The 26,789-nt window shown below is 40.8% G+C and overlaps 1 protein-coding gene across 1 annotated transcript in view; it reads right to left on the minus strand.

Moving 5' to 3' along the window:
- USH2A (usherin) overlaps window positions 1–26,789 on the minus strand; it is a 594,633-nt gene that overhangs the window by 341,565 nt on the left and 226,279 nt on the right. The window lies entirely within an intron of this gene.

A 26,789-nucleotide genomic window follows, 5' to 3' on the forward strand; every position in this document is an offset into this window, starting at 1 on the left:
GGGCTCATCTACACCAAGCAGGATATTCCACTATGAAAACGCAGGAGCCACATCAAGCAGCATACAGCGGTATGAAAGCGGTATATACTATATAGTATGTCTCAATGGGTCCCAATAGCTGTCAGTGCACTTCAGTACCACTATAAAGCAGTAGTGTGGCTCCTGCCTTTTATATACCCCTTTCATAGTGGAATATCCTGCTTGGTGTAGATGAGCCCTAGGTCTCTCTGGTCCAAATCCAGTGCTGAATTTGTAGTGCTAAGTAAGCATTTAACCTATTACAGCATGGCCTTTAAGCTACATTTCCACAAGAAATGTACTTCCCGAATTTATTGTTAAATTCCTGCCCAAAACCATGGCTGGGAGAGAAGACAGGGCCTTTTGAAAGCAGCACCCAGCCTGTGGAATTCTCTCCCCAGAAAGCTTCAGTTGTCTCACTCAATTATGAGTTTGGGAAACCAGCAAAGACTTATTTATTTCACCAACTGTTTAACTTGTGTGATAAACTCTGCTATATATTTAAATGTTATTTACTCTGTTCTTAGTTTCACTGTTTTTATTGTTAATATATAAATGGTTTTTTGTGGGGTGAACTGCTCTAGGCCCTAATAGAGCCAGGGGATAGCTTTTTAAAAAATAAATAAATAAATAAATAAAGCCAATAAAGTCCTAAACATACATTTGTAAGTATTATTCATTTCAGTGGAATTTATTCCCCAGTAAGCATGCTTAGAAGAACACATTAAATTGTGCGAAACAAATTATTGCAGAAATCCTAGCCAGAAATTTTACAGCACAATCCTATCCAGATCTGCTCAGAAGTAAGTCCTATTGAATTTAATGAGACTTTCTCCCAGGTGATGTTGTGCACAACTTGATGTTGTGCACAACTTGATGTTGTGCAGACTTTATACTGTTAGTTTTACCCTACCCTGTGCCTGCTTACCCTACCCTGTGCCTGTTTGCATTCTCTTCCCCTCCTTATTGTTTTACTAGGATTTTATTAGATTGTAAGCCTATGCGGCAGGGTCTTGCTATTTACTGTTTTACTCTGTACAGCACCATGTACACTGATGGTGCTATATAAATAATAATAATAATAATAATAATAATAATAATAATAATAGGTAAGTGTGTCTAGGATTCCAGCCTCAATTTATCAAGTTCGGTGTTCTACAAAACAAAAAACAAAAAAACCCCTGTCCAGCTACTCAGTTGCTTGAACTACTTAGAATAATAAGAAAATATTATTATTCATTTCCCAAAAATCATCCCATCAGAGCAATTAAAGCATTCGCATTTCGGGAATAAAACTAGAACCCAAATTGAAAGATAGATCACATAGAAATGCTATGTTTGAGGCTGGAATAACACACCCCATCATTTTTCAACAGAAAGAGAGATTAGAAAGCAGGTGAAAAACTCTTCAGGCTGTAAAAGAAGTTTTTATTCAGACAGGCTTTTGGCTTTTAAGATTATTTGTTTGCCAAAGTATGTTTTAATCTGGTGGGTTGTGCTTCTTTCTTTCTTTTCTCTCTTTGTGTCTTTTAATTTTTGTGTTTTTGTTTTAATTATACGCTGTATTCTATCTATATCTGCCTTGGGCATTATTTTTAGTGGAAAGCCAGGATATAAAATTAATAAATATATTAATTGATCAATTAATTAAATACACTTAATCTCTCACTGCAAATTAACTACACTGGGAATGGAGTAGGTAAGTGGATATAACTGAGAGGTCCAGCACTTGTGGGGTTGAGAGAGTGTCACTTGCTGCTTACTAAATGCTCAGTGAATATACAAGATTCACTATTCTTATATAAAGCAGTACATAATTGTAAGGGCAGAAAAGGAGGGGGTTTCATCAACAGAGTTGCTTGGTAATCATTTTGGTTTGACAGCTGCACTAGAATTGTAGTAATTAATGTGTATTCTAGAGAAGCACCCCTTGGAACTGCCACCTTAAAGAAATCAGATTTCTTGTAATTTCACTAATTTTCCCCAACTGCAATCACTTATTTAGTCTCATGAAATTTCCCGTTGCTGTTCTGCAAATGGTTATCCAATCATGTTCAGCTACCAACAATTTACTTACCAACTTCCTTCACTTTCCAGCAAACTGGAAACAGTTTGCTTTCCAGCTTTTTAGAAAAACTAACCCCCATCTTTTCTTTTAAGAAAGAAGGTCTCATATTACTAATGTGCAAGTGGACTTCTTCACCTTTTCACTTTTTCTCTCTCCATGCACTTTATAGTGCTTTGAGTATTGTTCAGCTGGCATTCCCTGTGTGTTATATTTGCATATAAATTTAAATGGAAAGACTTCAATTATGCATAGATTCATATTCCAAGTGCAACTTAACACTACAAGGAAAAATTATTGTGTGACGTTGGAACAATGATATTAACTCCTGCCAACAAAAACAACAGGAGTCCAAAGCATTTCAGCTGACAGAAGGTAAAGCATCATTGTACCTTAATGTTTAAAGAGAGTTCTGTGTATCTCAATTATCCAAACACCCTAAATATCTCACATATGGTATGGTGTGCCTTGTTCTACACATCTATTTAAACTGAATTTTCGGGGTAGGATTTTTAATTGTGTAGCATATTCTGATGTGAAAATAAAACTTCCCTGTGTTGAATTTGCAAAATAATTCACTGTTTGATTAAAACAAATGATTATGCAACAGTATTTGTATTATAAATACAATTCTATTCGGCACTGTTTAGGCCTCATCTTGAGTATTGTGTCCAGTTCTGGGCACCACACTTCAAGAAGAATGCAGACAAGCTGGAGGGGGTTCAGAGGAGGGCAACAAGAAAAGAACTGGGCATGTTTAGCCTTGAGAAGAGAAGGCTGATAGCACACAGAGGAAGGTCAGGATCTCTTCTCGATCACCCCAGAGTGCAGGACACGGACTAATGGGCTCAAATTACAGGAAGCCAGATGTCAAAAACTTCCTGACTTGTTAGAACAGTACGACAATGGAACCAATTACCTAGGGAGGTTGTGGGCTCTCCCACACTAGAAGCATTCAAGAGGTAGCTGGACAGCCATCTGCCATGAATGCTTTAAGATGGTTTCCTGCATTGAGCAAGGGGTTGGACTTAATGGCCTTATAGACCCCTTCCAGCTCTACCATTCTATGATTCTATGATAACGATTATAAAAATAAAATCCAACCCAAATTTTAAGAATTTGGAGGCAGGAATAAACCCAGGCAAAGTGCTGGGCTCCCACACTCCCCACTCTTCTTCCCATATGCCCAGTAAAAGGAATAAAACAGAATTTACTTTGACTTTAGCGTATATCTGATTTGTTATTATATGCAAACCAGGAATTTTTAAAACCTTTCTAGTTTTCTAAACAATCCAGGGCTTGAACTTGGTTTATTTAGCAACTGATTAGAGTTACCTTAAACCACAATTTATTTATTACATTTTTATACTGCCCATCAGCCAAAGCTCTCTGGGCAGTGCACAATTAAAAACCATAAAATACAACAAGTATAAATTTAAAACATTAAGAAGTTTAAAAGGCAATTCCTGGTTTGCATGTAATGACAAGCCAGGAATCTGATACACTGAAACAAAAAATCTGGTTTATTTCTCCTCCCAGCCATATGGGAGAAGGGGAAGGGAGGGGGGAGTCTTCGAGCCTGGCACTTCACATGGACACATTCCTGCTCATGCATTTGATAAACCCTGGCTTAGTGCTACATGCAAACCAGGTCATTTTTAGCTATTGAAATGAGGTTATAATGCAGAATTACAACATAACTACTGCACAGTTCTGACATCACAACTTTGCTTTAGACTTTGGGTTCATGCTCCATGAAGAATGCACTGGTCTTATTCAAGCTATAATGCTGGCCTAGGCAAAAAAATGATTTTGCTTCCACCTCCTGCAATTTGATGTTTGTAAAAGGTAGGAGGGCTATGTTTCCTCCTCAAAGGTTTTCGCAGCTGCAGCCTCTAAGCCCTGTTCCACACAAGTGAATGGAAAGGACTTCCATACCACTCACTATTTTGGAGTGAGGAGAAAGGGACTATGTGAAGAAATGCCATGTACATAACCATTTATGTGGTGTGGTGTAGTGTTCTGTAACTACTCTGTGTGGCCTCTGAGAGGCTATAATGTAAGAGAGCCAGCATGGTGCAGTGCTGGACTAAGACTCAGGAGATCTGGGTTCTAGTCCCGACTCGGCCATGACTTCAGGCTAGTCACTGACACTCAATGCAATCTATATAAATAAAAATGAAAAAGACCGTTAGTTACTGTCGTTATATCTCCGAAAGTTCTTCACCGATTGCTTTGAAATTTTGACACAGCGTTGCGTTCGAATACACGAGCGTTGTTATGTAACTATGTTCTCTATGGGGTCAAAGGTTTGTCTTAAAATCAAAGAAATAGGCCTCCTCAAAACCAATCCTGCTGATCATTGTGACATCACCAACCAGTAGGCCATTCCACTGCCTCTGCCTCCTCTCCTATTTGCATGTACTCTCGCAATTGGCTGAATGAATATAGATGTCACACCTGTGACAGTTACACGTTCTGAAGAAAGGTAACTGCCAGGAGTTTCCAGTAACCTCCTCACCGTAAAAACATGCTTTTATATCTCCGAAAGTTCTTCACCGATTGCTTTGAAATTTTGACACAGCGTTGCGTTCGAATACGCGAGCGTTGTTATGTAACTATGTTCTCTATGGGGTCAAAGGTTTGTCTTAAAATCGAAGAAATAGGCCTCCTCAAAACCAGTCCTGCTGATCATTGTGACATCACCAACCAGTAGGCCAATCCACTGCCTCTGCCTCCTCTCCTATTTGCATGTTCTCTCCTATTTGCTCTTATAGGTCATTGTGACATCGCCAACCAGTAGGCCAATCAACTGCCTCTGCCTTCTCTCCTATTTGCATGTTCTCTCCTATTTGCTCTTATAGGTCATTGTGACATCGCCAACCAGTAGGCCAATCCACTGCCTCTGCCTCCTCTCCTATTTTCATGTTCTCTCACAATTGGCTGACTGAATATAGATGTCACACCTGTGACAGTTACACGTTCTGAAGAAAGGTAACTGCCAGGAGTTTCCACTAACCTCATCACCGTAAAAACATCCTTTTTTAAAAACCAAACAGTAGGCCAATCCACTGCCTCTGCCTCCTCTCCTATTTGCATGTTCTCTCACAATTGGCTGAGTGAATATAGATGTCACACCTGTGACAGTTACATGTTCTGAAGAAAGGTAACTGCCAGGAGTTTCCACTAACCTCCTCACCGTAAAAACATCCTTTTTAAAAAACCAAACAGCAGGCCAATCCACTGCCTCTGCCTCCTCTCCTATTTGCATGTTCTCTCACAATTGGCTGAGTGAATATAGATGTCACACCTGTGACAGTTACACGTTCTGAAGAAAGGTAACTGCCAGGAGTTTCCACTAACCTCCTCACCGTAAAAATATCCTTTTTAAAAAACCAAACAGTAGGCCAATCCACTGCCTCTGCCTCCTCTCCTATTTGTATGTTCTCTCACAAAACTTTGCAATGGCACGCAGCTTGCAGTAAAAAAATTACTGAGCAACGTCATAGAAGGAACAATCTTGACAGGACCTTTCAAAGGTGAAGATGTCCTCATTCCTTGCATTCCTATGATTCCAACAGATATGCCATTTAATTTAAGAGATTGCAATTCCCAATTCGATTGCAATCACCATCAAAAAAGCTCAGGGCCGATCTTTAGAATTGTGCGGTTTAGATCTAGACACAGATTGCTTCTCACATGGACAATTATATGTCGCGTGTTCTAGAGTCGGCAAACCAGACAATCTCTATATCTACACAGACAATGGAACAACTAAAAATATTGTATATCCACAAGCATTGTGAAATTAAACATATTAGAAACATCCACTTTGTCTTTTCTTTCTTTTCAATTTAACCAGACTGAGCCACAGCAACGCGTGGCAGGGTACAGCTAGTAATAAATAAATAACATATCTGTTTAGGCCTGAAATCTAGTGTTGTTACTATATTGAAGGCCTGTTTTAGTGGTAGCTGTTTGAAGTGGGAGAGAGATGATTGCTTGTAATGTTTTTGATAGGGCATGTAGCAGATAAATTTAATTATGATTGGCTGAGGATTCTAGGTAGGTAAAAAAGAGCAGTTGGGAAATGACAGCTGACAGTTAAGGAGTTGACAGCTAGGGATTCTGGGAGTCTGTTGAGAATCAGAGAGAAAGACTGCTTGTTATTGAAACACTAAGAGGAAGGTGGGGGTTAAGTGAATGTCTAAGGCCTGAATATTATTCCTTCTCTGTGGAATAATCATACACAACTGGAGTAGGAAGTCGGTTGCTGTGTTATGCCAGGAGACAGACCTAAGATCTTGTCAGAAGGAGCTTACACAAGCAGGCAGAAATACCACAGATAAAATGTCCAGATAAAAACCCAGATAAAATGTCCAAGCAGCCAGAAATACCACAGGAGCAGCTTTGGGAGTCAGAAAACAACTGTACCCAAGAACTGGAACTGGTTGTGAATATATTCGGCTGGGGTGGAGGTTTAGGGATAATGGCCTGAGGTAAAAGAAATATTTAAAAAGACTTGTGTTCGCAAGTGTCTCTTGAGGTTTTACTAAGAGGTATCATATACTGTATAAGAATATGGTAGTGTAAGGCTTATTACTCGATATCTGCCAGACCAAGTTTGCTCATTTTCATTTTAAACTGCAGCTTGAACAATGTAGTTGTGCAGAAAAAAATGAAAGTTCAAAGAAGTTCAAGCTTGAGCTTTAATTGCATTTAAGCCCCTCCGACAGCTTGGATGATAGATAGCCCGGCTTGGCCAATCAGTGAGGTGCGAAGATGGGCCCTGGGTGCAGTCACACGGTAAGGCTGTCGCTGCCAGTGTGTCGGGGGAAGGTGACAGAAGCAGCCAATCGTGGTTTGGGAGGGAGGGGTTGGGGCTGTGCCACATGCAAATTCACTCTGCATGAGTTACATTTGCATTATTCATAAGCCCCTTTGTAGTCAGGGGGCTGAGGGGGGGAAAGCAGGGAAAAGAGTGGGACTACTGACGTGAGCTCTACACTAGTCTATATAAAAATACGTTAACGTAATGCTTTTTGCTAGAGATCGTAAGATTGTAAGCCACCTTACTAAAGATCGTAATGAAAATTGATGGCGCTTTATAAATAAATATTATTAATAATAATAATTAATAAGATCTGCTAGACTGATTTGTTCATCTTTTCTTTTTATAACTGAAGCTTAAGCCGTGACATGCAGAAAATTTAGAAACTTCTAAGAAATTCAAAGCACACGGTTTGATAGTAGGTCTGTGCAAGATTTGGATTTGGCCTCCGAAGTCTAAGGCTTTGGTGGACATTTCACCGAGTAGCCGCCAAGTCCTGCACAGCCCTTTCATCCAGTGCAGAAATACCTACAACTCCCAGCATGCTGTGGCAGGGAGGGCGGACTTACTGGGCTCTAGGAGTGACAGGGCACTTGTGGCCTTCCTACATGGGTCACCTCAGGGTCCATGAGCGCCCCACAGCTGCCTGAACCCCGAGAGCTGCCAGCTCTTGGTGAGGAGCAGCATCGGTGAGAAGCAGAGGAAAGTGGCTCTCAGGAACGCCCTGCAGGTGCCCGCATCCCCTGAGAGCTGCTTCCCTCTGTTCCTCACCGTTGCTGCTCCTCCTTGCTGAGAGCTGGCAGCTCTCAGTTGATGCAGGCATCTGCAGAATGCTTGTGGGCCATGCAGCAACTACCAATAAGTGGAGGGGGAAAGCATGCAATTTCCCTAGCCTTGGAGAAATCACATTTCCCTCCCTGTCCCTGCTGATGGGTGCCTTAAAGGCCTTAGGGCTCCATTGGCATGGGGGAGGGGGGGAGAGAAACACAATTTCCCCAAGGCTGGGGAAAACACATATTTTGCACCATTAACACAGTGGGGGGAAAGGATGAAGGGGATGCAGGTCAGGGCAGAACTGTGCCTGACTGCTCTAGAAAGGCTTGTCCTGGTGCTGGGCATGTCTGCCTCGGCCTGTAAGGGTCAGACACAGGGGCCCTCTCGGGCCCAGGCTATACACTCTACATAACCAACACTATACACTCTACATGACCAGCTGATCCCATTTATAGTGTAGTTCATAAGCATTATGCCCCCACCCCACCCCTGGATGGAGCCATTAAATGAGGAATATAGAGCAAGGCAATTCATTTTGCTTCCACTATCTTAAAGAGTGGTTCAGCTAATCAAAGGTTATATCCAGAATTCAAAGTAAAGAAGGTTTCAACCAACAGGAACCAGTGGCTAAAACACAATTAATTTTGACCTTGTTCACATGACACAACAGTCCACGCTGGCTTAATTTGCGCACAGGAGCTGTCACATCATCCCAGACACCCACATATACACATTTTTGGTGGCTTCTGTGGGTGCCCGGCTTGCCGTGCTTGTCACTTGCCAAGAGGCAGAGGTTGTTTGATGGTTAGACAACCTTCAAATAACCCATGGCTTTTTAAAAGAGTTATTTGAGGATTGTCTAATCCTCAAACAACCGCTGCTGCATGGGATTGCACAACATGGCAAGCCGGGAGCCCACATATACCATGCAAAAATGGCATTCTCAGGCACCAGGCATGACGTAATAATCACAGTAGGTAAATTATGCTATGGCAGGCTATTGTGACATGCGGCCCTCTGTTTTGGACTATGGCCACAATCTCACTCTGTATCTCTGAATTATCATAAAATAATAAAATATTTCAAAAATTAGCCAGGACATGCTTTTCATCAGCATGAAAATATGCTTTTTCTCTAGCTTACTCTCCCCTCACTCTACTTACGTCTGCAGACCTTGTGTCACAAAGTACTTTACTGGGATGATTAAATAACAACACTATTACTAAATTATGAATCCAGATGTTTATTTACATGCCATCATACACATTTGCTAGCAATAGCATAAAACGAAATCAATAGCAGCAGGCTGAAGCTGCATTTCCACTGTGCATCTGCAGTAATGGAGTGTAGTATTGCAGTAATGCCATCATTGGAACAGTAATGAACACTCTTTCCTCATCTCCTTCATGATAACCATCTTAAAAGATTAAGTTTATGCCTTACTTAAAGAATGCTAATCTGATGTTTTCCTTACATACTTCGATTTATGTTCACTTAATTTTAGTGCTTATGCACTATTTATTCTTTTTTTGTAATACATCATCTTTAACTAGAACCAAATTTATATGGTAAGTATATATCTGTATGATGGCTATGAATATATCTGTCCTATAAAATTATAACAACTTTTGAAGCTAAACTGCAGTTTATGTAATAAGCTTCAATCAGAGAAAGAAAGACATGAAACACCATATTTTAGAATAATAGTGGGGCGTGATGGGATGCAGAATCAACTAAAAGGCTATAATGCTTTATGTAAACAGTTTGGATGATTGGTACAAAAACCTAGTTTCAACTTTGGCAATGGTTCAACGGGGAAGAGGGGGAATTGGTTGAACCAGCAAAACACAACTATAACTCTTATGATACTTCAAACCTGAATTTGCTGTGAATTTGAATGAAAAAAATATGGTTTACTTTCACATAGTTTAAAAGGTTAGGTAAGCAGATTTATAAAATGTGAGAAGTCTGCATCCCCACTTGCATCACTGTGGAAGATGAGGGTGACCCAGTTCCCTTCCTTGTTGTGTGGCTGGCAGCCCAAGAGGCCATGTGGCACACTTAGAATGCCCCCCTGGAGCCAATCAGCAGAGCTCGTTGGTTCCTGGGGTAAAAACCTGAAGGGGACAGACTTGGGAAGGAGAGTTCTCTCTCTGGTCTGTTCCTGTGACTTATAAAGAAATCCCACATGTGGCCTCGCCATTGCTGCCCACCCTCCCATTTATTTTCCAGTACTTTTGTTGCTACGGCAGAGGTTAGCCACTGGTTGACATGGCTGGGAAGGACTTTTATACACTGGTGCAATTGGGCTCTATGCTGTGGTGGTTTACCTCCCCCATAGCCACACAGATGCTTCTGAGTTAAGTACTCTCAGAATTTTGTCACACACGCTTTGTTGTAGGTGTGAGAGGCATTGGTCCATCTGTTTGTGGGGAACCATGTTGATGGCATGCCATTTCCATAAGGAGGGTCTCCATAAGGGTTCTTGGGGTGGTATCTCTTGGTTGGCATACCTGCCACACACCCAGGTGTGAGGAGGAGGAGGAGTGCATGCCGTGGTGGGCCCAAGACTCCTGCCACCCCCACTGTTAAACCAATGGGATTGGCAGGAGACTTGTAGGCTGTGGTAGAGAATTAGACTAGCAAGTGACCATGGCTCTACGGCATATCAAACCTATGTAGGCTGTAGCCAATAAATGTTGTGCCTGTTGTTAATCCAATCCAGACAATGTGTGGTTTAGTTGCCCCTTGCCTCTGTCTTGCACCCTAAGGGGTGCTGCGAACACATTCCTTCCACAACACTCTGGGTAGCATCCATGTGATTACTTCCACATGCCCAAGTGGAGTGTATGTGCTGGACTAATTGTGTTTCTAAAACAGTAGCCCTTCATGTTGACTTGAAACAAAGGGATTTGTCATATACAGTGTAATGCTCAAAGAAAAAATATTTTAAAATTCAACTGAGTTTGTATAAGCCTTTGGTCTCTTCCAACCCTGAAAAAGAAAGGTGGCAACTCTAATTCAATACCACAAACATGGCTTAATATTACACATGGATTCAGACACCAACTTTTAAGACTCCACCATAACCTGTTTTGGGTTTTAAAATTTCATACATGAAAAACTCATGGAACTCCACCATAACATGTAATTTGAGCCCCAGACCATTAAAACTCATGAATGCAGAGTTTTCTAATGCAGAGAGTAAGAAAAGCACCTTTCTCTTAAAACACTTTAACATAGCACTGTAGTATTGATGGACATAATTTTGTAGAACTGATATGTTCAGTTGCACAAATGAGAGAGAATGCATAAGATAGCTCCCATTATAACCAAATGAGAAATTTAGACAAGGCATATGAAGTGGCTACTAAGCAATTCAGTTACACAATGTCTAATGGAAGCAGAGAGTGGCTCAGCTTCTCTCCAGAAGCAGCTAACACTGCGTCCTTCAGCCGTAAGTGGAAACTTCCATATAATGTGTAATATTATTCCCCGTGTGCCTCACAGGAGAATACTGTTAAATGTTAAATCTTAGGAGGACTGTAATAAACTATCGCTTTGGGGTCTCTACTACATCCGCTGGTTGTGTTGCCATCATTCATTACCATCCTAGACCAGGTAGATTCCCCAGTGTAGCAGGTGCATTTGATGTGATACACCTGTAATGTTCAGTTACAGCCCAGGGGTTAACAGCCAGGCAACAATAATTATCCTGCTATATAGGTCACAGTTCTTGTAATATCTATAATGTACTCTTCTACACTGCCAGCATTATTTTCCTTCAAATCCTTGGGTTTTTTTATTTCCAGTTTACATTTCCACTTCCCATTACAAAATTCTATGTTACAGCATTAGCCACTATTCAGTAATTCTAGGATCATCTACATGACAAGATGCTTACTGTGTGAACTAATTAACAGAACACCTTTTATTCCAGGAAATGTAATGAACCCAACTGCAGAAATGCCTTATCATGGAAATTCAATTTAGAAAGGTCTCTCTTTTAAAAAGAGAGACAGAGAGAAAGAGAGTGAGAGAATCTTGAACTTATGCAGTTTCTCTTTACAATATATTTAAAACACTGGTGTGAGAGTTTTAAATAACATCAAAACATTAGAAAACTTTACACACACACACATGCACTCATAAAATCTGGGATAAGCTTGTACTACATAAAGCTGGCTGTTAATCATATAAAATGGTTACATATTTTGAAATCATTATTTTTGCTTCCATTTTATGAAAAGCTGTTTGCATTTATGTACTAAAATACTGAACTTTTAAAAATAATATTTTGGGGTTTTCCGTAAGTGTACTGAATTTGGATTTTTGTTTGAGTGGCAGGCTGCAACCCTGTAGAGTTGCAGCCTGCCACCTACCTGAGAGTGAGCCCCAGTGAAACAAGTGGGACATATTTTCAAGTAAACAATCATTGGATTACACAACCATTGTGTACAAAGGCAATGCCATAATTATACAACCTGCCAATATCAGATCTAATTGGACATGTTCGAAGAAAACACAGTAACTTTAAATAATGAATCATTCTTCAACTGATACCAGGCAGACACTCACTACCTTGCATTTCAAGAATATGTTGTAGTTGCCCACAGTTAGCGGTGTTCTGTGTTCCTCCATAGTTGTTAATTATATATATTTATAATACTACTAATGGATGTTCACTGTGGAGAAAAGTCTCCCAATTTTTCCCCAACTACAAAATGCTGACCAAATGTGTTCTTTCAACACAGCAAAGAAATAACATCCCAAGGGGAGGTGCCTGAACTGAGAGCAACAAATGCACATTTACTTCCCTAAAAAATTACAACCTGGAAAGGCTTTTAAATGCTGTCCATAGCCATCAATTTGTGAGCTTCTGAATACTTGACATTTCTACAAACCTATTTGATTATTTAAATGGAGCTGAGCAGTTCCCGAAAGATTTTTGGTGCTTAGCGTTTGGAAATAAGGATTTGGGATTAAAATTAGATTAAGAAATTTAAGTGACGATTAAGGGGCAAAAAATCATTCCAGTCATTTTAGAAATTCAATTTGGTTCCCACAAAGGATGCTCAGTCGTTAGGTCTTTGAACATGTGCACCCTTTGCTAAAGAATCCATTTCTGAATAGAAGATATCAATCATATCTTTCCTTTAAAATGGTATGTAATTTTGGTTCTAGCCTTTTTCTTCTTCATCATCATCAACAACTTTATTGGTCTGCTACTTTTCCAAATTATGTTCAAAGCGGCTTGCAAGAACAGGAAACTATTCATCAACAAAATCATGTTGCATCATAATCCAGAGCTGTAGCCACTATAGGAAGTATCTTTTCTTACCACTGGGCGGTTATGGGTGGGTTGTCAGATCTTTTTTATTAGACCTTTTTATGCTGTTATCCTTATGTATTTATTTTTCGAAAGTTTCCTTAATAGCGTGAGAGGGCCCAGCAGTCCAGGCAGGGACCATGTGCGTTCTCCCCTGGCTCATTATGTTACCCAAATCTGATCAGAGGACAAGGACTCCAGAAGCCTGTCCAGCTGTGGTATTATAATGACACCATTAGGTTTTGCTCCATAATCAAAGCCCCTAAAAGTGTGCGTAGCTTTGGGCTTAGTATCTGCGACAAGGTTAACTGAAATCTGCAGCAAGGATAACCACTTTAGCAGATTGTATCAGCAGGAAATATTTAAACACTATTTAAAAGGATTTTAAATAAGCAGATTTTATTTAACACTGCTCTAATGCACTGCTAGAGAAAATGATACAGCGGAGAGATGCTACAAATAAACATATTGCTTCTGCTCTATCTTCCACATACTGTTAAGGCTAGCGAACGGATAAAATGCTTCTGTTTTTAGACTGAAGCCCTGATCTGCCAAACTCATCTAGCCCTATTTGCCCTTTGGTTTTGGGTATGCTGAATCCGCATCCTGCATATGTGGAATTAATGACACTCAGTGCCGATCAATGACAATGTCACTGTTGTCAGACAGACTGTACTCCCTTACGTTTGCATTATACTTTATGGGGGGGGGGAGTTGATTACTCCAGAAACCTAGGATGATCTGCCCGTTGTAATGGTGTGGTGTTACCTATTCTTACCATTGTTGCCATAACTAAGAATAAAAGGGTAGACTGAAGCAAGAAGTCTTAAAACTGTTTTCATTTTTTAAAATGGCAAATCACTTTCTTGGCTTAAAGGCCACTCAGAAATAACTGTAGAAATAAACAAAATCCAAATAAATAAATAAATAATGCTGCCATTTCTATATATAATGTGATGTTAGTTATCGTTATAATATTTATCAAAAGAAAGATGCATTTTTAAGGTTTCATCCACAAGATTGATTTGCGGAGGTTTGGAGAAGGGGTTGGAATATGATATCATTTCCAGGACATGATGTACAATCTAAATTATCACTATTTTCTGCCATGAAGCCAGCCAGCTAGCAGTCCCAGATTCACACCTGACTCCCCCAGTCCTATAACACTAGGTAATGCAGAAGGGGAAGGAGAGCAGTTATATGGATGGAAAAGAACTTCAGGGCAGGAGAAATCTGGGGGAATGAAATTCCCCTCCCTTCTTTGCACCTGTCCTAAGCTCCCCATCACCAAAAAAATTGACCCTTTGCATTGCAGTGCAATCTCATTCATGTTTCCTCAGAAGTCTCACTGAACTCAATGGGAGCTTGCTCCCAGGCACATATGCATAAGATTGCAGCTATAGTCTGCCACAATTTTCTCCATTCGCTCTCCTGCCAGACCAAGGGGAAGCATTAGGGAAGACTGACCATTATCCCCACCCCTGCTGCCCTACCTTGGTGATACAGTTGTCATCTCAGGCTCAAACCCTGATGGTTTGAGAGCTCCGGCTATTGGGCGGTATAGAAATGTAATGAATAAATAATAAATAAAAAAATAATGGGACTTTCGTCATTTAGAAGCTGCACTGCTACTAATGACGTCTGGGCTCCACAGGCTTAATTTTGATTGGCTCAGAATAGACAATGTTTTCCCCTAAAATAATAATAAAAAAAGAATAGCTTGGAATATTCTGAGCCAATTCCAATCTTTTTAGAGCAGTGTTGGCTATAAGTTTTGGGGGGCTTTAGGCAAGATGCCCTCAATAGGCATCCTCTGCAATTGGGCCTACACTTTCCTCACTGCTATCATTGCTGCTGCCCCCCCTCTCTAACTGTTTGGACCCAAACCACACAGCCAACTCTCTGGGAGATGGCAAGGTGAACAGAAGTGGCTGCTCCTTCTCCAGGCTCCTGTCACTGTGTACTTGCTTAGATGGGACAAGTGAACAGGTTGTGACAGCAAGGAGGAGGAAGAGTAAGTCCAGTGGGCTCCAGGAATTGGAAGCGCTCTCCTGCTGGGGTTGGTCCTTGGCAAGCACCCAACAATTCCATCCACTGATGCTGGCCCTGATTTGGACCCCAGGGTCCTTACCCCACCCCACCCTATCTCACTGCCATGAAGCTCCAAGACCCCAAGTCAAGCCCTACTTCCCAAATCATGCCAACTCACCATAAACCTTCAATGGTTCATAATTTCTTACCAAAGAAAGTAAAAGTTTTGATGACATCACTAATTGCTACCCACACCACAATCCTGGCATCTGCCACTTTGCCCACAGCACACATCTGTTGTTTCAGGAGCATCCATATGGCTCTCTGCCTGCTCTGGCACATAATATGTCTATTTCCAGCCCGTGTCCGCTTCACATGTGTTCATTCATACATCTGTTCCATCCCAATTCTACATTCATCTGCAATTAAAACAGAAACCAAAAAACCAAAAGCTTGAATTGAGCGCGGAAAAAAACTGGCAACCAGTGCAAGTATTTCAAAACCATTTTAATACAGTCCCGATACTGTGCACTGGTTAGCAGCCTAGTTGTTGTACTTTGACCAACTGAAGATTCTAGACATTCTTCAGAAATAGCCCAATGTAGGGTGCATTGCATTGCTGTAGTCTAAGTGATGTAATTTAAGCAAGGATAACTGTTGCCAGGTCAGAGGAAATGAAGAAAGATCATATCTGATACTCCAAGCATAAACGAGTGAGCACACTCCTTTCTGCTGCTCCCACCTGAAGATCCAGGGACAGTGTAGGATCAAGGAGCTCTCCCAGACTGTAGACCTGATCCTTCAGGGAGTACAACCCTTTCCAAAACAGGCTGAAGTCAGGCTTACTGATCAACAACACCTCTATCTTATCTGGATTTAACTTCAGCTTGCTCACCATCACCCAGCCCATTATCAGACCTAGGCAACATTCGAGAATTTCAACCATGAACACCAGTTGCTGGGGAACAGGGATGGGGAGATGCTTGGCACTCATGTCCTGCTTGTGGGTTCCTGGTCAACAGCTGGTTGGCCACCATTTGAGCAGAGTGTTGGACTAGATGGACTCTTGGTCTGACACAGCATGGCTCTTTTTATGTTCTTAACTGCTTCCGTGATGTTAGGTGGCAGAAAGCAATAAAGATATCATCAGCATATTAGTGGCAACTTACTTCAAAGCTCAGATTGACTTCTGCAGTAGTTCATGTAAATATCAAATAACATGGGGGACAAGATAGAAATCTGAGGGATCCCACAGGCTAACAGTCACCCTCATCCTATGGAATTCCTTACCTCTGGAGATCAGGCAGGCACCAACTTCGTATTCCTTCTGGCTCCTCCTAAAAGCATAGTTATTCCAGGAAGCCTTCCCTTAATAACCAGCTGCTGTTTCATTGCACTTTTGTTTCTTTTAAAAATATACTTTTAATGTGGTTTGTCCACCACTCTGAAATTCTTGAATGGGGAGCTGTATATAAATACAGCACCCCATTCAAGAAAGGAATGAAACTGACATGTGAAACTGACATGGCCTGACAGAAAGGAACCATTGCAAAACAGCTCCCACAATGACCACCCCTGCCAGGAGGCCAAGAAGAATTCCATGGTCAATGATATCAGAAGCTGCTGAGGTATCCAGGAGAACTAATAGGGGTCACACTTCCCAATCTAGTTCCTAACATAGGAACCAAAGAGACCAAAGCAGTCTCAGTCCCATATCATGGCCAAAAGCCTGAATGAAACAGGTTCAGATAATCAGTAGTCTCCAGATACATTTGAAGGCTGTTGCTTTCCTTTAATAATAAGTTTAGATTAAAAAAAACATACAACAGTATTAAAATAACAGATATAGAACTGTTCAATATGTGACAAAAATTATTCACTGGGAATGGCATTCTTGGTGTGGATATCATAGAATCATAGAATAGAGTTGGAAGGGGCCTATAAGGCCATCGAGTCCAACCCCTACTCAATGTAGGAATCCACCTCAAAGCATACCTGACAGATGGTTGCCTCTTGAATGCTTCTAGTGTGGGAGAGCCCACGACCTCCCTAGGTAATTGGTTCCATTGTCGTACTGCTCTAACACTCAGGAAGTTTTTCCTGATGTCCAGCTGGAATCTGGCTTCCTGTAACTTCAGTTGTACACAACTATGCTGTTTGGCAAACAAAGTACTTTTAAAACTTAGGTACATAGAAAACTACCTTGTCCCAGGACAAACCATTAAACTATCTATCCCATTCAGGGCTTTAAAGGGCATCACTTGCACTTGTGCCTGGAAACAGATCGGCATCTACTGCAGCTGTTCCAATAGGAGAGTCAAGTGTTCTCTACGTTCAGCCCATTAACAATCTGGCTGCCACATCCTGAACCCACTCTAGTTTCTGAGCACTCTCCAAACGCAGGCTTATGTAATCCAATGTGATGTGACTAAGGCATGTATCATAGGGGATGAGACATCAAGGAACCTTAATATGCTATGACAAGACTTGGAATAGGGGGAGAACTCACAGCAGTTTGCCATTATCATCAATAAGTATGAAACTAACTTGAGTTTTAACTGTTTCCTCATTTTCAGTTTTGATTGCCAGAAAGGGTGTGGAAAAGCTTACAAAATTATGTTCAATTTAGTTTTGTTGAGGCAGATTATGGCCAGGATCCAAAGAACTATGCAACTAGTTCAGTGAGTTCAAGGAACCTTTAAAATTGATTTACATCAAACAGCAAACTCCCATGTAGCATGAGAAAAACTGCTTTCAAAATGCGAGTTTCAAAAGCAGTTTGTGCTGTGGTATGGTAATGACACACAAAAAGTCAAAAGTTACACTGGGACTCTTTGGATTTTTTTAAAAGAAGTATATTATAGGGATGTGTGAGTCAGCAAAATTCAAGTTCATCAAGGTTTTCCAAATTCCACCTAGAAGCTTGTTCTGACTCATGGCTGTATCAGATTGGGAGCATTCTTTTTTCTTTTTTTCTTGAAAATTGGTGGATATTTTTTTGTGCACATTTTTCCAAATTGTGCACATTTTTACCATTTCCTCCCATTGATTAAAGTGTGTATGCGTTTCCCAAAAGTTCACATTTTTGGAACTTTTTTTGTAATTCTCATCGTGAGGTCAGAAATGTATGGACTTTGATTGCAGATTGCGTTTGGGTATACGTTCAATTTTGGGAAGTGGATATTGGGAAAATTCTGGTTAAAAAAGAATTGAAGTGAATTTCTCATACATCCCTGGTATAATGTAATGAGTGGTTAGACCAAATTTATTCCAAGGAGATTATGCTGCTGTGTAATTTTGCACAGGATTGGGGTTGTAGGACTGGGAATGTGTAAAACCTATTGGAACATTATGAAAATGCAGCATTATCTTTGAAGTACCAAAAGTATATTGTAAGAATATATAATGATCATTTAATGGAATGTGTTTAATAGAATGCCCCCTCCCCCCAATTTTTGATCAGAAAAACATAATCAAAATATTTGGCCTTTCCTTTCATCCCCTTTCTTCAAATTTCAGGACAATTATTCAAGGATAATTATGAAAGTTTGTTTATCACATGATCACTAGTACAGCTCTTTATCACAGGCAGAGATGCTTAGTCACAATAGCCTGGATCAAAACATCTGCACATACACAGTAACGATTTGTGCTTCTTGAACATCCACCATTTTCATTTCATGGCAAGCCTCTTTAATATTGCCAGAATTTTCAAAAGCTGTTTGTGAGATAGATTGTGGTTTGCTGCTTAAATAGGAAAGCTTTTTTAAAAAAATAATTCCCTGAGCATTTTAGATGGGAGACCTCGAATGTAGTATTTGGATTCAGGTTGTTATATTTTTGCTGGTGCCTCATAAGTACAACTACTAGGTTGCTTATGACTGATTGACTGACTGATTGTAAATAACTTTAGACTTGGTTTCACACAAAAAGTGGCATAGAACTATAAAAAGAATTGATAATTCTCTGTCTTTCAAGACAGACGTATCATAGAACAATGCTACTGCAGATATTTTAAGTTATTTTAATTTATTTCTAGACTGCCTTTCAGGGCATAATTGCCCACAGAAGGCAGTGTACAAATTCTAAGAACTCCACCGGCCCACTCCACTGGTTTTCTTTGCCACCATCACTGTCACAGGATAAGCCCTAAAATATCCCCCTCTTTGTGTTTGATCATATTCCTATGGGTTTTCTGTCATCTGCGCTTCAATTGTTGACCTTGTTACAATGCCTTCAGCTCCTAAGAATATCAAAGAGCTCAATTGACTCTAACACTTGACTGAGGACGTTCAGGAGTGATTGTATGAGTGATAGCTCTACTCATCTCCCAATTCCAGGAATCCACCTCAGGTGGACCGCCAGCAAAAGCTGCAAGAAAGCTTCTCAAGAGCCATTAGGAACCCTTCTGGATCTATAACTTTCCTGGGGAGGACCATCAAATTTGATTCTTCACCCTGGCATTAGATAGAGGCAGCATAAAGTCCAACCCAGGATCAGATTGTAATCTATTACATTGAAATCAGTACCCCAACCCTTCCCCCACTTACATAGATCATCATCCCCACTCTAGCACAGAAGAACAGTTCAAATGTGTGTGCCGACACATGTTTTGGACAGGATACAATTTGAGAGAGGCCCATGAAATCCTGAACTGAACCAGAAAAGACAGACTTGGCATGAATGAAGTCCACCAAGACCTAAAAACTTGGGATCTTCGGTACCACACCTGAGTCCACCTCTGCCAGCTCAGGCAAGAGGACTGCTAGGCAGTGAGGTAGTCAGTGCACCAACAGAATTCCAATCCAGTCTTCATTCCACAAAACCAGGTATAGACACTTGAAAGTGGCCGACTATTGAATGGGGTATCTGACCAGGGAGTGGCAACCCTATGGACTATAGCAATTATTAATAGCACTTATTGTTAATACTTTAAATTATAAAACTACAATCACCTCTGTTTCCAAATTCTTACGAATAGAGGCATGGGAGAGCATGTGCACACCGACACACACAAAAGATTGATGGAGATCTTGCAAAAAAGAAAAGAAAAAGAAAAAAGAAAGATAAACGACGCTACAAGAATATAGAAAAACCTGGAGGGGGGATATTAATTGCACCTATGCATTTGATAAATATTTATTTTTTTTGCAGAAGAAAAATGCATACTAGTTTAAACTGTCATTATGTGAACCTATATCCTATTTTTCATATTATTAGCAATACATAATGTGGTAGTTTATATTCAAAAATAAAACCAAAATGTATATACCTCATGTATTTATCCAGAAATACACCAAGGTTACTATGGTTACTGAAAATCCATTACCTTTGAATACAGAATGAAAAAGTTTGACTTAAAGTGTGCACTATTTATTATAGTATACATCAACAGCCTTCAGGGGGTTCTCTAACTGGACTCATTTTTCAGTGTCAGAAGTGACCCACCACACTAGTAGCTTATGGGATGTGCATGGCAAGAAATTTTAACTGAATGTATTGTAAGGTGTTCTCTACCAACTCAAAATGCAGAAATGCTACACATTCAAAGACCTTGTGTCAGCGGAAAATGAGCCACATGTTGCTTCACAAACCAGTTAAGCCTGAATACTTGGATTGTGGCCAATTTAGACCCAATCATGTTTCACATGTTCACATAAAATGAGATGCTACATCCGTGCAACTAACAGTACACAGGAAGCTGCCTTATACTGAGTCTCAGACCATTGGTCTATCATTGTATTGTCAACAGTGGCAGCTAGCAACTCTCCAGGGTTTCAGACAGGTGTTTTTCCAGTCCTACCTGGAGATGCCAGGGTCAAACCTAGGACCTTGTACATGCAAAGCATTTACTCTGCCACTGAGCATCTTCCCTTCCTCTCTTGTAAGCTAGGATAGTGCAATGCAATTGGTAGAAAGTATCCTTCTGCGTTGTGTAAGCAAGCTGTCATTTCACAGGTCCAGCTTCAGTACCTAGAAACTTTGGGCAGTTGTTGGGAGCCCAGCATTCCTGGTAGGGCTCATCAGCACTGATACTTGCTCTGGGGCCCCTTGAAAAAGTGGCTGGCTTGGTGATCCAGTGTGTTGGAGGCATTGTGGGAAATTTAAAACTGACCCAGCTACTGCCAGCAGGTAATCTTGTGGCCAGGAGCTACTATCCTAGAAGCCATTTTATGGCAGTCCTGGTACAACATGAAGCCAGCCTTGCTGATGCACCACTATCCAGATCAGAAATGGGTGAATCTGTCTGTTTCAATTTTTCTGCATTTGAATTTTCAAAACCAACAAACTCAAATTCTTTCTCTCCCAAATATGAACTTTGTAAATTTTGCTAAATTCTTGTCAGAAATGAACTGAAATGAAATTCTCACCCATCTCCACCAGCCACATTCAATAGGTACAGCTCTTCCCAGCATGGACCATGTATCTGCCTGCCACACAGCTATCAAAGATGAGGAGCATGTCAGAAAAAAGAGGTAGCAATCCTAATATAACTGCTAATATGGTTTAACATGCAGTGATTCAGACACAAACTTTTAAGAGCTAAGCACTCAAAGCTCTGGGCCTGGGTGGACATTTTTTTTCCATTTTGTTTTCTCCCTAATTTATTTAAAATCCCAGTTTTTTTGTCCCAAATAGGGAGAAATTTGGAATTTCTGGTAAATTCTTATCAAAACCAAACTGGAACAAACTTCCTGCCCATTCCTTGTACATAGCAATAGTTAATATTCTTAAGCAAACCTGCTTGCTGCTGTATTTGTGTTTAATTTCCTTTATGCTGCAGCATCTGTCACTTGACAGCAGAATCCTCAAATTTATTTTATTTATTTCATTTATATCCCACCGTTTTTCCTCCAAGGAACCCAAGGTAGTGTACATAATCCTCCTCCTCTCAAATCCTCACTCCATGCTCCCTAAGTCTATTGCTAACTCAGTTTTGAATGTTCTGTAAGGGATTTAGAAGAATTTCCCAATTCCTGACAGACTAGCCTACAGAGCATGATGTGCCCTAATATTTTTCCTTAATCAATTTAAGCGGCAATCCTATGCATGTTTAGACCAAACAAGAAAGAGATCTTGGGATTGTGGTGGACAGCTCGATGAAAATGTCCATCCAGTGTGCAGCTGCTGTAAAGAAGGCAAACTCCATGTTAGGCATTATAAGAAAAAGAATTGAGAATAAAACTGCCAGTATCATACTGCCTTTATACAAATCTATGGTGCGACCATACTTAGAATACTTTGTGCAGTTCTGGTCACCATACCTAAAAAAGGATATTATAGAGCTGGAAAAAGTGCAGAAAAGCGCAACTAAAATTCTGCATGGTATGGGGAATGTGGATAGGGAGACATTTTTCTCCCTCTCTCAAAAATACTAGAATCCGGGGTCATCCCATGAAGCTGATTGGTGGGAGATCTAGGACAAATAAGAGGAAGTACTTCTTCACACAGCACATAGTTAATTTATGAAACTAACTACCACAAGATGTAGTGATGGCCACCAATTTGGATGGCTTTAAAAGGGGGTTGGATAAATTCCTGGAGGAGAAGGCTATCAATGGCTACTAGCCCTGATGGTTGCGTGCTTTCTCCAGTATTCGAGGCAGTAAGCCTGTGTGCACCAGTTGCTGGGGAACATGGGTGGGAGGGTGCTGTTGCATCATGTCCTGCCTTGTTGGTCCCTGGCTGAACAGAGTGCTGGACTAGGTGGACCCTTGGTCTAATCCAGCATGGGATTTCTTATGTTCTTAAAAAAGTCCTACAATTCCCAGCATTCCCAGTTGTAGGACTGTCTAAACATGCATAGGATTGCACCCGTAGGTTGCAATCCTACAGACATTTACCATGGAATAAGCCCCATTAGTGGTAATTGCTTCCAAGTAAACATACATAAGATTATATTGTTAATTTCTCAACACTGCAGAAATGAGCAGGTGGATCAACATGGAAGGATATCATGTTTACAGAGCATAGAAAATCATCATGAGCAGATCAAGCTGCTGCTAAAGAAACAGGAGCAGGGGCGCATACATGTTTTGGCAATCATATAGGGGAGACTTGGTTTGTCTCCACTTTATAGGCTTTTGGGTTCTCGATCACAATTGTTGATTCTTTATGATGCCTGACGATCTTTGCTAGACCTAAACTGCTTTTATTTTATTTGTTACTGTTTTTATTAAGACAAACTGCTGATTTGTCTTGTATGTTCATCATATGAAGCTTTGATATCTCCTGCTTAGTGGAAAATGTGACTCTTATATTCCGTGTAACAAATAAATAAATAATTGGCTGAGCTCCAGAGCTCCAGGCAGTGGCTCTTAATCAACACTCTACAAAAAATGGACTTGGAGCTCCTATTTAGAATAGATCTTCACAGCACTCTCATGCAGAATGAGTATTTAAGAACTAGCACCTGCTAGTTCTTTCTTTCCCCCTTTGCACTATGGGTAACACTTATTGTACAATTCTGTACACATCTATTCTGGAGTAACCCTCACTTGAGTTCAATGGGATTCCTAAAATCATGTATAGAATTGCAATCTTAGTGATGTTCATAATCAGAATCTGCCTAAATTAGCTATCCGCTCATTCATTGTATATGGTATAAGCCCTGTTTATAATGTCCAAATGCAGTTTTTAAAAGCTGTTTAGTGAGGTTCCTTAAGCAACAGCGAAATCCCTGGTGGTTTGGGTAATCATTACTTTATACCCCTATGAAACAGAGTTGTTTGAAGGCTCATGATCTGTTAAGATAATTAATAATTTGAGAGACTGCCTTGTCCCTTACTTCCCACTCCCTTTGCTCATTAGGGGAGATGCTTCTCAAGCTTCTGCATGCTCCACTGATTCCTCTGGTAGCCACTCAAAAAGGGCATTTAGTGCAGTTGCCCCCATCCTCTGGAATCCTCTTGCCTTGGAATTAAGGCATGCAACAACAATTGTGAGCTTTAGGCATATAGTAAAAATGTTTATTTTTACCCATGTTTGCTCAGATCTATTTTTGTTGATAGAGTATGCTGCTAGCTACGCTTTTAGAGCCTCTTTACACGAGGGATTTATTGTGTGCTCGTAATTCTTCACTTACAGTAGTTTGCAGGTGCTTTATATGACATCATCAACCTCCAGGGCCCCTCCTATTGTTTGGAACTATTTGGGAACCATTAACAAGATATTTCTGGTATATGCATGAATGGCAGCATGAAACCCTAGTGTTATTTGTGCAAGTCTGTTATACCACATCACCACCTAGTGGTTATGTAGTGGAACATATAGAAAGGCAGAAAAAACATGTGTAAAGAATCTTAATCCCACAAAGAATCTGGAAGCAGAAGCCTTGGTAAAGTGGAGGGCTAAAAGCCTCTTGTAGAAAAACTCTTAGATGTGTATAGTTGTATATTTCACTGTATATAACATGTATAGACTACTGTGTCTGGAAAAATCCTGAGTAATGAAAAGTAATAAAACATGTCAAAATGCAAAAGAATAAACATATTTAAAATCAAATTGTACCAATAAAACCATGGATGGTCAGGAAGGGTTTATTTAAATAAGAATGTCTTTAGCAGGCACTTAGGGATGTCCATCACTTTTGGGGCTCAACAGAGTTCCACTGCCTACCTGACTCAGATTACATTGGCGAGCCAAGCCGCCAAGGACTTTTTGCAGCTGGGGGCGTGGGCAGGCCTCAATTTGCACAAATAGAGATTTGTGGAAATTGTGGCAGAAATTTGCACAAATCGTGGCTGTGCTTTGAGCAAACTGAAAACACAGAAAATCCGTTAACTGGCCTGACTTGCGGCAGCGAGCTGGTCTGGTTAGTGGAAAATGGACCAAAATAAGAACCAAGGGAAACTCACTGAGTTCCTCTCCCTGCCCCCAAACAGATTCTTCCAGCATCCCTAGCAGTCACCAAAAAGCAGAGCAATTTTGGTGCTTGCCTGACATGAACTGGCAATGAATTCTACAGATACTCTAAACTCTAAATAGACCTCAGGCGCAGGTGGAACCACCAGGAGTGCTTTAGTCAATGACCACTGTGACTGGGTTGACTATGAACCTGTTCTTTCAGAGAGCGTGCAACCCCATCCAGAGCAGTAATAAGTCTGTCTTTTGGACTCGGGAATCATTCACCCATGGAGCCTCCATCTTGCCAGGATTCAGCTTCATTTTATTGGCCTTTATCCAGTCCAGACATAGATCCAGGGCTTTCACAGCCTCACCTACTTCAAATGTTACAGGGCATACTGATAGCACTTTGATCCAAATCCATTAATGACCACTCCTAAAATCTTCATATAAATGTTAAACAACATTGGGGACAAGATAGTACCTTGCAAAACCCCACAGCTCAGTTGAAATGGAGTCAAGGAACAGTTATCCAGTATTATTCCCTGAAATCAACCTTGCAGGTAGAACCAGAACAAGGTGCCTCCAAAACCTTAGAGCGAGTCTAGAAGGATACCATGGTCAACAGTATCAAAGTCCACAGAGATACTGAGCAGAATTTACAGGGTCAGGCATTAGGGCAATCTAGGCTGATTCACTTCCATAACCAGGCTGGAACACATACTCTATTGTATCTTATTGTGTTGTGATTATGTTTTTATATTGTACAGCAATTTGGTAAATTCTTTTCTTAAACAGCATATACATTTATTGAACAAATAAATGACATAATTTGCACATTATAACAGACAAAGTGGGGCTTGCAACAAAACGCTGTAGCATACTCCTGTTCCACCCAGCCAGCAATGCCCTCCTCCAGGATATTCAATTCCGATTTTATATATATATATATATATATATATATATATATATATATATATGAATGAAAAGAGAAGAAGACGAAGACAAAGGTGAAGAATAAGAAAATTGAGGAAGAAAGGGAAAAACTCAGCTAAAGTGTTCTCTAAGGAAGAGAGAAGCTCCCGACGTGCTGGTAGTAGCGCGGTCGAAAGAGAACTGAGGAGCATGGCGGGACCCCCTGGACATGCGCAGTAGGATGGTGGGCAGGGCTCCTGCCAAAAATTGTTACTCAGTTATTGAAGTTCCCGACACTGGTTCCGCGCAGGCGCAGAAGCCCATAGTGTGTGAATGCACAGATGACCACTCGAAGAACTACGGTTACAGGTAAGCAACCTGCATTTTTCCTTTCTCACCATGAGGCCTGGTATCAGGGGTCAACACGGTGGAATAGCTATCAAGGGCCCACAGGCTCAGAAGGGTCACTCACCCTGATGAAAGGTTTTGCGGGGGGTGGGCAGCCACACTCTTGAATGGGTACTCAGCTCCCCTCCTGCCTTCCCCATGCCCACCTCTTCCTTGTCCTCCACAGTCTATTCACTTGCTGCCGCTGCCTCCTCCTCCTCCTCCACTTCACCTGCCTCCACTTCCATAATTTTGCATGTCTCCTCCTCTCCGCCATCACCTCCTCCCACCAATTAGATGCATCCTGCCTGCATCTCAATGTACGGCTGAGGGGGTGGGGCAGGGAACCCTGTCTGTTACCCTGTGGAGACAATGCCAGTCTAGATAATACTAAACTAGCTGAACCAATGATCTGACCTGGAATAAGGCGACTTCCTATGTTCTCACATCAACACAATCCTTTTCAATGTGATCAGTTCATCCATTTAGCTGTCATCAAGATCTGAGTAATTGAGTTATGATAAGTCAGATGATGTGCCCAAAATAAAACCAAAATTGTAGTGTCCTTGAACTACCAAAATAGCAAACATATT

This window comes from Elgaria multicarinata, chromosome 4 (genome assembly GCF_023053635.1).
Source record: "Elgaria multicarinata webbii isolate HBS135686 ecotype San Diego chromosome 4, rElgMul1.1.pri, whole genome shotgun sequence".
In the NCBI taxonomy this organism is placed as follows: domain Eukaryota; kingdom Metazoa; phylum Chordata; class Lepidosauria; order Squamata; family Anguidae; genus Elgaria; species Elgaria multicarinata.